The 12,696-nt window shown below is 38.8% G+C and overlaps 1 protein-coding gene across 20 annotated transcripts in view; it reads left to right on the top strand.

The window, feature by feature from the left end:
• APBB2 (amyloid beta precursor protein binding family B member 2) overlaps nt 1-12,696 on the top strand; it is a 332,928-nt gene that overhangs the window by 88,587 nt on the left and 231,645 nt on the right. For 16 of the 20 annotated variants that reach the window (XM_032496430.1, XM_032496425.1, XM_032496409.1 and 13 more), the window contains one exon: nt 446-551. The exons of 2 other annotated variants lie outside the window; for them this stretch is intronic. The gene's annotated coding sequence lies outside the window, so the exon portion shown is untranslated. Of the gene's footprint in view, nt 1-445; nt 552-1,459; nt 1,539-12,696 lie in introns of all 20 variants that reach the window. 2 more of the 20 variants (XM_032496354.1, XM_032496361.1) reach the window with 1 other exon arrangement.

The following is a 12,696-nucleotide window of genomic DNA, read 5'->3' as shown; positions in this document are numbered from 1 at the left end:
TGGATCTCATTAAGTTGTTATTGTTCACTTCTATTTACAACTGCTTCTGTGTTTGTGAGATGAGCTCATCTTTGGAAAGTGGGGCAGGCAAGTGTGATTTCTGAAGACCTTTCCTCCCAAGTCGCAGTATAATTAGAAGTCCAAACCCTCCCTCAGTTGCCTTTTATGACTCCCTGAGAAGGGCATTTTTACCATGAACGGTTGCCAAGAAACCTTGTTGGTTCCTACTTTAGTAACTTTAATAAGATGACAGATCAAAACACCATCTAGATTTAGCAAGTCTTGTTAGTATTATTCTGCAAGAAAAGTAGCTAACATAGTTCATCATGTGGATATTCCGGTGAAATCTGTATTTTAATTATGTGGAGACTGGATAGCAATGGGGTGTTTTGGTTTTTAATTTCTGACTTTGAATTTTAACTTTTCGTGTCTACACAATTTCTAGATATATTTGGGCTGCCTGACCTCACTGAGTGATTGCTATTAATTAACAAGACTTTGTGGGAAAAGGGAACTTGCCTTCTGAGCTTTGTACCAAAGACCTGGGAAAAGTAAGTACTTTCTAACTTGCTTTTTAAAAATTCTGTTATGCTTCTCTCAGAAAGTTAACAGTGGGTCTGTGGCTTTTTTACTTTCTTTTTTTCCATGGCTTTGTAAGTTTCATATGCTCTTATGGACTTAAAAACGTGGGAAGGGGCTCAGGAGACCTTTAAAAAAAAACCTTTCAAGAGATTAGCATGACTTTCAACATTGTTCCACTTCTTTGGGGTTTCATCAACTGAGTCCTCAAGGTTGTGATAAAACCTTTTATCAGGTATTCAGTAGATGAATTAAACTTTAAAGGTAAGACAGTTCAATATGGTATGACTGGAAAATGAGTCTAGTTTTCTGAGCTTCAGGTGTTTTAGACTTTTATATAAGCTCTTTGGTTCTGAATTTAGAATAAGAATGAAATCCATTTGGTTCTTTCCTTGCCTGGAAAGGAAAACAGAATGTGGAATCACTTGTTCAGTAAGTCCCTCATGTAGCTTGGTGTTGGAAGAATTGATACAGCTGTTAGTTTTATTGTTTTGTAACTTTTTTGAGATATTCTTTAGTTAGTTGAATTGAGACACCTGTATGAATGGCTTGACTATCTTGTAGAAAAAATTACTTTGGGCCATAAAGTTCAGTTTTATTCCCTGAGCTTTTTGAAAAGGTAAAATAGGACTTAAAAATAATTAAGTCAATCTACTTTTTTGTACATACTACTTGGAAATATGAGTGGCCCATAAAAATGTGAGCAAAACAGTATACACACACGCAGTCTCACACGTGCTCACTCACACATCTCTTTTCTGGTATCTTCCACAAATAATATCATTGACAATAGGAAGTTTGCTCATTAAATTACTAGATAGTTTCCTAAACTTTGTACTCCTTGTGTATTAACAGCTCTTCTACATTTCTGTCTGTACAGATGAGCTAGGTGAAACATTTCTAAAACAATGCAAGACAGAAAAGAACTTTGCTCTAGAAGTTCCATAGAAGCATTAAACGTAAGATCAGATTTTGTTGTTATATTGTTTGTAGTGTTAATTTATTTGTAAGTAAATTGTGTATTACTTGGAAGCAATTTTAATTTAGTTAAAGGTCTTTAATTATGAAGCTGTTTGGAAGTTAAATAAGATATTTATGCTGAAAATATATTATGTACACACACACAGAGTATACACACGTCACAAAAACAACCCCTGAGGGTCATCAAGTCTCTCCTAAAATATAAATGCATTGAAAGCAAGGACTTTGAAAATTGTCTTCGAAAACATTTTTTTGTTACAGTGAAATATTTCCAATAGTGAAATACGTTTGTTAATGGAATTTAAAAAAATGATAGCAGTATATTTAGTTGGATTTTTTTAGCCTTGTATTCACATATTAAGCTTAAAATAAAGGAAATCTTATGTGGTGTAGTTATTATTCCATCCTGGAAGGATATTTGAAAGAGGATTATGTTGGAAGTCACCCATCTGTCCACAGAAGTGGGATGAAAGAGCAAAAGATTAATTCTCTGGGCTTTAGGATCCAGATATTTGCAGTGGTATTTAGATTGGAAATATAACTTAGCCCCAGAAAGTAAGGTACTTAAACTACCTTTCAAATAATTTAGCAGTTTAAAGTTTAAATAATTTAAAGTTTAATATAGTCTCTGGTGAAATATTTTCCTTCCATTACACCAAAATATTCCCTTTGTGGAATTGCTGTAAAAGTTACCTTTCTGTTTTGTGGAAGCAGGGCATCTGTAGGGCTTTCGATCACCCTAATAAGCTAAAAACAGCCCCTGTGTTACCAGAGGGAGCATGGCAGAAAGATCCGTGCTTACTAAAACTGATGTCATGAAAATTTATATGCACAGAAGGATGTATACAATTGACCTTTAAGTTAAAAAAAAAAAGGCAGTTATAATGCATAGAAATGCTCCACATAAATCTAGTCCTGAAGAACTAGCTATGTGGAAGTAAATGTTAAGGGAGAAGGCGGGGTTGGGGGAGAAGAAAGGAAGTTCTTTCTGAAATTTAGAAAAGTCATAAGAGAATGTTCTGACACTACTATGAGAACTGTAAGGGGTACTTAAATGAGTTGGTCATTTCTTTTGGGGGAGGTAAGCACACAGTTTTAGGGAAAATTCAGAACCCTACCACACTTCCTTTTAACTCTCTTTTGTCCTGTACTTTTATTTTTTTCTTAATCACAGATATGTTTTCAAAGTCTTCCTTATTTCAAGTATTTTATTATTGAGGTAGACTTCTGGAAACTTGAGTCTATAAGACTGACAAAATGTAGACGCACTTTTGAAAAACTAGCCGTGGAATATTTTAAAAGAAGTAGAAATAGCTTCTATTGATTGTTCTGTTTAATACACGTATGTGCTGATATATGTTAATACTACAAGAGTAGTATGTGCTGCAAATTAGTATCCTTCCTTTTCCACTGCACAATAAATAATGAATTCCTATGCCAATAAATATCTACAATACCATTTTTAGTGATAGAGGAACAATTTGATCTTAGATTCTTGTTTAATTTAAGTCGATCCTGGCTTTCAGTTAGAAGGGAGTATAAATATGTGAACTATATGGTGTGGGTTTTTCATCTGCAAATAGGGTAGGCTAGGCTTTGTCTTCTACGGTCTCTGCAGTGTTTACTGTAACCAGACATGTTCTGAATAGGAGGCTTTTGGGACTAGATATGTGTTCGAAATGGAAAATGTCACTGTTTGACAGGTGCCGTGTATAAAGCGTTGTGTCTTCTTTGGTCCCCCTGTTGTATTACCAGAGCGCAGGTGACATGTTCCTCCTGTATAGCTGTCTTCATCAATATTTCTGTGCCTAAGGAAGGAGTCTACATACGTTTCCCTCCCTCCCAAGAAGCTCTAAATATCTCAGATGAAGATATGGGTACAGAAGGAACATTTCCTAGACTTTGTAATATAATTATTGGAGCAGATTGAAATCCAGATTAATTAGAGATGCAAAATGTATTATAGACCTTTGCATGCCTTCTCAATTTTAGGTTCATTTATTAAGCCAACATCTTTTGCACAACTACTGTGTGCCAGGCCTTGTGTTAGGAGCTCATTATTCAAAGATGAATGAGATGTGCCCTTGCTTTCAAGGAATTTAATTTGAGTTTCAAAATCAGATTCAAATAACATTTATTCAGTATCTAACATGCGACAAGCAGTGGGCTGGATATTCTTAAATGAGGTGTTTGACCACTAACATTCAGTAATGGTATTTATTGACCCATCTCTTCCAAAATAAATCATGAATAGAATTTTCTAATCTTTAAGTTTTTTTCTTCCATTATATTTTCCTAAACTTTGGTACCTGCTACTACTTGTTGAGTTAAATTAGCAAATGAAAAAAAAAGTTAATAAATAACAAGCATTGAATTGATAAACTTAGAACAATGATTTTAAAAACATGTATGTATATATTTATACACACATACGTGTGCACACACACATATATTTGGGAACCTGTATGCATGTAATGTAGTCATAATTTCTCCTAGTAGAATAGTTCTTGGTTCATGTGATACAATTAAGTACACCAAGATTTCTTGGTATTCTGCCCTTAAATTGGCTCCCCTGTCTGAACAAGTGTGGAAGTCATAGCAGTGAGTCTCTAGATTGTCACAGTAATTCTTAGGATAAGGATTATTGAAACCCAGTGGGGGAAGTAACTTGCTCACATTCACACAGCTAGAAAATGTTTGAGTTAGGATTCCAACTCCAATCCATCCAACTGGACAGCCCGTGCGATGTCCATCTGACTTCTGTGAGCTCTGGGAGAAGCTAGACCCACAAATGCCATGGGCCTGCTGACGAAGGGGCAGTCATTTCCTGAGGAACCATGACATGTGTTCACTGCACTGAAGAGCCGACATTGAAATAAGTCTGGAGGGCTGTGTTAGAAGACAGGAAAGGGGAGAGTAGTGGGGCTGAAGGGAAAGCACGTGCCAAGGCACAGAGGAATGGAGGCTCACGGCATGTTCAGAGAGTGGCCAGAATTCTGCTGTGACGGGTGGGGGCATGTTGAGAGCGGAGCAGGCTCTGAGACTGAAAAGACTTGGTGCCAGAGTGGTGAGGCCTACGTGTGCCACCCCGGAGACTTGGTTTTTTTTTTAAAAGCAATATATAGCTGTTAGAGTTTTAAGGTAGAAGAAATTTCATAATTAGATAGAAGTTTTATGAGGATCACTTGGGGGGCAGTGTGGATTATGGACTGAAAAAGAGAATACTGGAGACTGGAGATCCAGGGTGGCTGTGTGAGGTTGTGTGGGTTGTTCACTGCACAAGGGTATGTGTGAGTGTTGGGTAGTGGGGACTGATAACTATCCAACATGTTACTCACAAGCTGTATGCTGTTGGGGCTGGGCCTACCTAGAGAGGGCACTGTTAAAAATTTGTACCATAAGATGCTCCTACATGCCTTTTAATTGCTTATAAGATAATAGGAAAGATTAGACAAAGAAATAACCGTGTACTCTAGGGCCTAAAAGAGGTGGGTATGGTGTTCTGTTTACTAACTGTATGACGCTGGGCATGTTTCCCATCTTCTCAAAGTCCATTTCCTCATCTTTAAAGGGGAGTTGGTAGTAGGATCTAGTAGGGCCCTGGACAGAGCAGTTAAGGGACATTGGTCAGAGAAGTACCTAGACGTGGGGGGTGGAGAAATAAGACGTCTCAGACTGGAAGCCACTGCTAGCAGTTGTGTGCTGGGAACTGCATTAAGAATCTTAGGTATCTTATTTAGTCCTATATCAGTTCTGAGAGGTAGGTGTTATCTCCTTATCGAACAGATTTTGCAACTGAGGCCTAAGGAGGTGAAATAATTTGTCTAATGTCACACAGCTTGGGAGTGGTGAGGTCAAGACTTGAACCTAGGTCTACATGAGTCCCATGTATATGCTCTTAACCACTGTGCTTAGAAGTAATCATTTGTATGTGTCGAACTCCCTTAATACTCTACTTGAATCTCTCTGTAACATATTCTAATTTTATCTTTTATTGTTCTTAACTTGAATTGAGTAATAGTTGTTCACAGAATGTTCAGTTTAATAGATTGTAAGGTGTTGAGGCCTGGGATCCAGTCTCTCACTTTTTTTTCTTTGTCTTTCATAAGTCTTTGCTCAATAAAATGGGCATTGATAAGATGAATAATCTCTAAGATGTTTTCTGTCTCCTAAAATTCAGCATTTTAAAATTATATATGTGAAGCTTCTGTACCAGTTATTGTCAAGTGGAACTTAAAAGGGGGTCATTGGATTTTAGTTTAATATTTAGTTTTTTTTTGTGTTTATATTATAGTTTGCTATCTAGATCGATCCTGAAGTTTCAGGAAATTCCTGATTGCTGTTTTGTCTGAAAAATAATTTGTGACTTGCCATCCAAAACTGAAGCCAAGGCTGCAGTGTGCTGCTTTTCTGCCCTGTCGGGGGCTGTAGAGCTGTGCTTGCTGCTTCATTGCTATGGCAGGTATAAAACTATCTTAAATGATATTTTTGAGTCCATAAAAAGTACTACACTATCATTCAGGCAAGTAAGGACTTCAGTTTGTAAAAATATGTGGAACCCTTGTGCTGATGGTCATTCCTGTTTGGTCCTGGCTGGACTCAGATTTAGACAAGACACAGAAGTGCCTTCCTGGTTCAGAGCAGATTATTGGAGGCCCTTGGGGTCAGGCTGCCTGGATTTGCAGCTTAGTTTGCTTGTGAACTCTGTGACTGTTGGCAAGAAGGCATCTGTCAAATGAGGATGGATAAGAAAAAAGATTGTGATGGTAGATGCGTGTGCCTGGCTGATTGGGAATTTAGGGTAAAAACATCTGTATCCAAAGGGGGCCACTTTTGCTCAGATACTCTTTGAAGGAGGCCAGAATTGTGAGCTTGTAGAACTGAATTTGACGGTTCAGTATTATAGCCCGTGTTTATCCCAGGATGACCCTTTGCAGTTTTTAAACCAGAGTTCATGTTCTTTTGTAATGTCTACTGTTACTTTCGTGCACCCTGAGGAGGCCGTTTGGGCTTTGCTTCCCGTTCTGTGTGCCGGAGGAGAGGAGGAAATGATGGCTTTTAAGAAAACGGAAAATGTTATTTGAGATCAGCACTGCCTCTGGGCTTTGAAAAACTCTGGGGTTTCTTTCATCTTCCAGGAGAGTAAGCACAGGTGAGCTGCGGGGAAGGAAAGCAAACCCTGGGGAAGTTTCCTAGCTTGTCTGTGCCGCAGTTACTGGAAAAGAAGAAGGTGAGGGCCCGGAAATAGCTCTCGTGGCCTCAGGAGAGGGCAGGTTCAGGTGTGCTGGAAACAGAGCCTAGGGAGCTGCTCCTTCCCGTGGCTGCTGCTCGGGCCCGGAGAAGTGGGGAAGCAGCAGAAGGGAACTCAGACCTTGGCTCTGCTGCAGAAACTGACATCTGCCTGGCCGTCACAGGCACGCGTTTCATAAATTTAAAGTTGCACAAAGATATGTGATGTTATTCCCTTTTGAAGTTTTTATCTTAGATTGCTGGAAGAGCAAGCAAGTTGGATAAAAGAGCTCGTCAACCTCAGTCTTACTCTTGCGGTTTTTGACTGCTTAGTTTTGCACTTTGAAGTAAGGGCAGGCATGGCCTGTACATTCTTGACGGTGAAAAGCAGGAGCTATCAATAAATGCTGAATTTAAAAACCGTTTCCTGGGTTACCTTCCCCAGCTTGTGACCCCTGCAAGAAACCTTCGGTCTGCTGTAAGCTGGTAATCCCTCAATACATGGTGATGGTGGTGGGAAAGATGAAATTAGGTTGCACACCTTTCCTTTTTACTTGTGGACTAATTGTTGTTTTCCTGCATTTAAGAGCAGATGTTAAACTCTTCCTTTGATGTTCCGTAGCAGACAGACTCCAGTTGTGTGTTACAACTCTTGATGCATATCTATTGTTAAATGACAAATTACACTTTGATGGTTACACTTTGATGTGGAGCCACAGAACAGAATGGCAATTTATTCTTTCATCCAGCACATATTTATTGGGTTCCTGGCTGGCCCTTTACATAAATTGTTTCCAAATCTCACAAATACCACAGAAACCTTGCACACTTGATAGTGCTATCTCTCTTCTATAGATAAGAAAAATAAGGCACAGAGAATGATTAGAAAACTTGTTCGTGGTTACATTGCTATTTAGTGGCTGGTATTTGATCCAGGGTTTTGGGCTGACTTCAAAGCTGTTACTGTCAGGGGGAAAGGAAGGAGTGGGCTGCCTTTTGAGGGGAGATAATCAACACAGCAAAGATCCTGAGGCATTGGAATCAAGAAAAAAAGTCGCTAACCACGAGCCCCTTGTTCATTCATTTACTCAGTACGTACTTATTAGGTGTCTATTTTGTGCTAGGCACTCTGCAAGGTGCTGGAAATGCAGCGGTGGGCAAGACATAATCCTCCATCATCGTCAAGGAGGAAATTGGGCTATAAGAAAGAGCGTTTGTCCCCTCACCCCTGCCCTGCCCCGCGAAGCTGCAGTGTCTTGGTTGGGCGAATGGGAGCTTTTATAAGGTTTTAAGATGCAGAAACTTTGACGCCTTAAACAAAAGTTGCTCAGTTTATTCTTATTTTATTTCAGTGTATATACTGAACTATCTACAAATCAGCAGGGAGGTGGCTTCACTGGGAACCTTGGCCACTGTCGTCCTTGATTAGTTTGCTTAGAAATGGAGGTTGGAGTGAAACTGTGTTGTTTTAAAAAGTGTGGCAAACAAAAATCTGAACAGTTACGTGGCAAGGACTGCATTTAATTCGGTGTGGGAACCCCCATTTTATGTAGGAGGACTCAGCACAGTGCCTGGTATGTATGTAGCAAGTGCCCAGTAACTCTAGTTTATTGGCTCAGAGATGGGACATAAAATAAGGAAGAGAGGGGAAAGGAAGCTCTTGGGGGGTGGGGGGTTGGGGGTGGGATAAGTTAAGGTAGTATCAAGGAGGACTGAGAGTAGCAATAAAATAAACTGTTAAGTAAGCAAGGAGAGCACATGATGTACGACAGACTTGACTCATATGTATGGACTGTTAATATCCAAGGTGGGGAGGAGCTGTGCTTAGGGAACCTGGAAATGCCACTGGGTGTGGGTGCTTGAGCTTTCTTTTGATCTTTTATCTGGACTTTTCTGACTTTCTGTTCTCACATGACCCACTGTGTCCCCCTTTCCCACTGTGAGCTTTATTTTGCTTTTTTGAGGCTTTCAGCTTTTAAGTGTAGCATTTGATTCCTTAATAAGTAGGGTGGCCATACGTGTCAGTTTTCTGGGACAATCTTGGCTATGCCTGTTGCCTGTTATTATTTTTAATAATGCCCCCTTTAAATATCAAGTATTTTGTTTTTGTTTTGTTTTTAAAAAATAATTGTTTATTTACTGAACCTGGGGCAGATTAGATACACAACAAATTTTTAATTTACATCTTTTAATTCAATTCTGAAGTATTCTCTCTCTCTCTCTCACACACACACACACACACAAATTGGCATGCAACACTTGTCCTAAGGTAAAACACAGTCACTTTAACCTGTTGCAAGTATTTTCACCCAAGGTTGAAAAATTGTTTGTCCTGAACACGAAAACCAGTAACAAATTTAAATAGCCATCCTACTAATAAGGAAATCTGATGTCATTCTACATCTTAAAAAAAAAGAAATCTTTGAAGTATTCAGACTACTTTGATAAATTAACTTAATGTGGATGTAGTACCAGAAAAATTACATATTAGACTAGTGTCTGGATCTCTTATAATAAGTAGAAAGAAGAGAAAAGAATCAGATGTAGCAAGAAATAAGCCAATTTCAACAGAAAGAACTTTAATTACAACTAGTGGCTGGCAGAGCCCTGTGCGAAAGGGCATTTAAAGGTTGTCCTGATGGTGGGTAGTGTTTGGGGCCTCTAGCATCCTTTGAGAAAATCTTGTCATGATCATCAGCTTTTGTTTAGAGTTTCATTGTTGCCACAGCAGTGCTGATTTAGTTCAGATGCATTTTCATTTGTTTTCTAAGTAGAAAGTAAAGGAAATAATTTCTTACCAGAGAGGTTTTTGTCAGAGGTTTAAATAAATGACTGAAGGAGAAATTGTTAAATTCAAGTTTTTTCACTAAATCTTCTGTTCAATTGTGTCTTTTTTGGAAAACGGTAGTAATATTTTAATCAAATGAGTCATTCACATAGGGGCTGCCAGTGCGTTAATAGAATATGTGTGGGGGGTTTTCTCTTAATAAATAGGGGTAAATTGGCTTTATAGTTCATATGCATGGATTTGAAGACACAGACTAGTGTTTTGTCATACAGATATATGTAAAAGCTTTTTAGGTATTCAGATAACGCTTGACAATAATTGCAGTACGAGAGTTGGGTAGGATTAAAATGATACTTATTAGGACCAATCTTTTCTGTATTAATATTCTGTGAAATAGTGATATATTTACCTTCCAGTCCCAGAAGTTCTTGTTCCCTGCACTGTCTTTCATCAGAGGCTAGATTTCCAGAGCAGAGGGACTATACAATTCTAAAATTCTTTTTGTTTTGGAATTAAATTCTGGTTCTGCCTTAGGCAATCTATGGGTGGATTCTTTCTCTGAACCTCAATTTTCTAGCCTAGAAAGTGGGAATAGTAATATGTATTGCTTAGTGTTTATTATTAGGGTATGTATTCATTGCTGAATCTGGGATAAGTGCTAAGTGTATAACACAAAGGTTGGTGTTCTCCCAGGCTTAGGGGTCAATAGCAGAAACTGAGATGGAGAGACATGTGTTACTGTTGGGAGGGTGAGACTCAAAATAGTTGACAGCCAAATTCCAGCCAGTCAGAATGGGTGCTGATGTAAACCTTCTGCACGATGATCACAGTGCTCACCCACTGAATGTCATCCTGTGTTATTGGTATCAAGAAATCTGTGTTTAACCTGGGGTGATGTGCAAGGAAACCCATTGCATCTCCTAGTTATAAATTAATGCCTCCTCTTCTGTGCTGATCAGGAAAGCACACCATCTTTGTATGATAAGGTGAGCCTAGCTTACATGCCTGGATTCCTGTCCCTGAGGTTCCCTGTTTCTTTGGGGACTGTGCTAATCAGTGCTGCCAGCACTGTGGTAGCTCTTTGGGACTCTGCTTTCCCACTTTCCACTCCATCCCTAGCCTGAAAACATGTTCTTAACTCTCCACAGTAGATAAAAGTCAGATTTATGACTTTTAACAAAACCCCGAGAATCTCTTAAAATTGGCTCCTAGATATGGCAGGCCAAGACCCATTCTCATCAGGCTCAACCCCCTCCCCCAGAAGTGACTGTCAGTATGTTTAGATGTAGAGGCCAGGCATCAAAGAGATTAAGGCCCTAGTAGAAGAGGGAAGGTTTCCCTCTTCCTTCTGCCAGATCTTTCCTTGCTAGTTCCCATTTCTTACCTCTGGCTCTGCCTCTTCCAGAATAATTGGGAAGTCCACCTCTCACAGGGCAGACCCTAACCCCTTTCCCCAGGGACAAGAGGACAATAACCACAGCTATCAGAATCAGTACAGAGGCTTCCATGTAATCCTAGGACATTCCTTTCCTAAGGCAGGCGTGAGTTTGTTTAGTCATACTGGGTATATACTGATGTGGTAAGAATCTTCAAGAAATTGTTTTGTGATCATCTTGTACCTGTTAGAATGACTGTCATCAAAAATACAAGAGATAAAAAATCTTGGCGAGGATATAGAGAAAAGGGGCTCTTGGGCGCTATTGGTGGGATTATAGAATTGTGCAGCCACCATGGAAAACAGTATGGAGGGTCTTCAAAAAATTAAAAATTAAAAATAGAACTACTATAAGATCCAGCAATTCTACTTGTGGGTAAACATCTGAAGGTGATGAAATCACTGTTTAGAAGGGATATTTGCATCCCATGTTCATTGCAGCATTATTTACAATAGCCAAGACATGAAAGTGTCCATCAACAGCTGAATGGATAAAGAAACTGTGGTATATATATCCAAGGGACTATTATTTGGCCATCAAAAGGAAGCAAATCCTGCAATTTGCGACAACATGGATGGACCTTGAAGGCATTACGTTAAGTGAAATAAGTCAGACAGAGAAAGACAAATACCGTACGATCTCATTTAATATGTAGAATCTAAAAAATCCCAAACTTAGAGAAACGGAAAACAAATTGGTGGTTGTCTGAGGTGAGGGGTTTAGGGGTGGGAAGATGTAGTCAGAAGATACAAACTTCCAGTTATAAGATAAATAAGTTCTGGGATATAGTGTGCAGCATGTGACTATAGTTAACAATACTATATTGTATATTTGAAAGTGGCTAAGAAAGTAGATCTTTAAAATTCTCATTACAAGAAAAAAATTTTTAGCTATGGCATGGTGATGGTTGTTAACTAACCTTATTGTGGTGATCATTTTGTTATATATATGTATTTCAAATCAGATATTGCACACCTTAAAGTAACACAATGTTATATATCAATTATAGCTCAGTAAAACTGGAAAGAAAAAGAAATCATTTTGTGTGGAGACTTTTTCTGCCGAAAGACTGATGTTGTTCTCTCAACCTTAAGCTCAGGAGTTTGATTAGGGAAGATGGAGGAGTACCAGAAACCTAGATTCTAGTCCAGGTTTTGCTAACTGCAAGTTATATGACCTTGAGCGACATAGGCACCTTTTCCTGGGGTCCTCATTTTCTTATCCATAAAATGATTTTCACATGTAATTTGATTTTAAAGGTCCTTGTCAATCAGAAATTCTGTTGTGTCTATAATAACTCCTGAAAGTACAGAGTCCAGTTTTTAAACAGATTGAGCCTCTCTGTATCTGATGATGGTCTTTACCTGTCTTGATACTGCCCTGGTTTGTGACTGTTGCTGGAGACCCAGGCATCTGTTACCGGACTATTCCTCCCATTATCTGATATTATACTATTCTGCTGATAAGCTTTTCAGGTGCAATGGTAGGCAGGCTCACCAAATCTCGCCTGTGATTATCCCATGCAAAAAGTTGTGAATTTAGTCCATTGTCAGTCTGAATGGTAGTGATGATGCCACCCTATTTTAAATGTTGGATCCTCTGTGTATCTGAATGGTAGCTTCCAATTTACTGTGTTCAATATATTAGTTCACAGGTTAATTATTTAATTATTATTGATTTTTT

This window comes from Camelus ferus, chromosome 2 (genome assembly GCF_009834535.1).
Source record: "Camelus ferus isolate YT-003-E chromosome 2, BCGSAC_Cfer_1.0, whole genome shotgun sequence".
NCBI classification, from domain to species: Eukaryota; Metazoa; Chordata; class Mammalia; order Artiodactyla; family Camelidae; genus Camelus; species Camelus ferus.
This window is presented reverse-complemented; position numbering and strand designations above follow the sequence as displayed.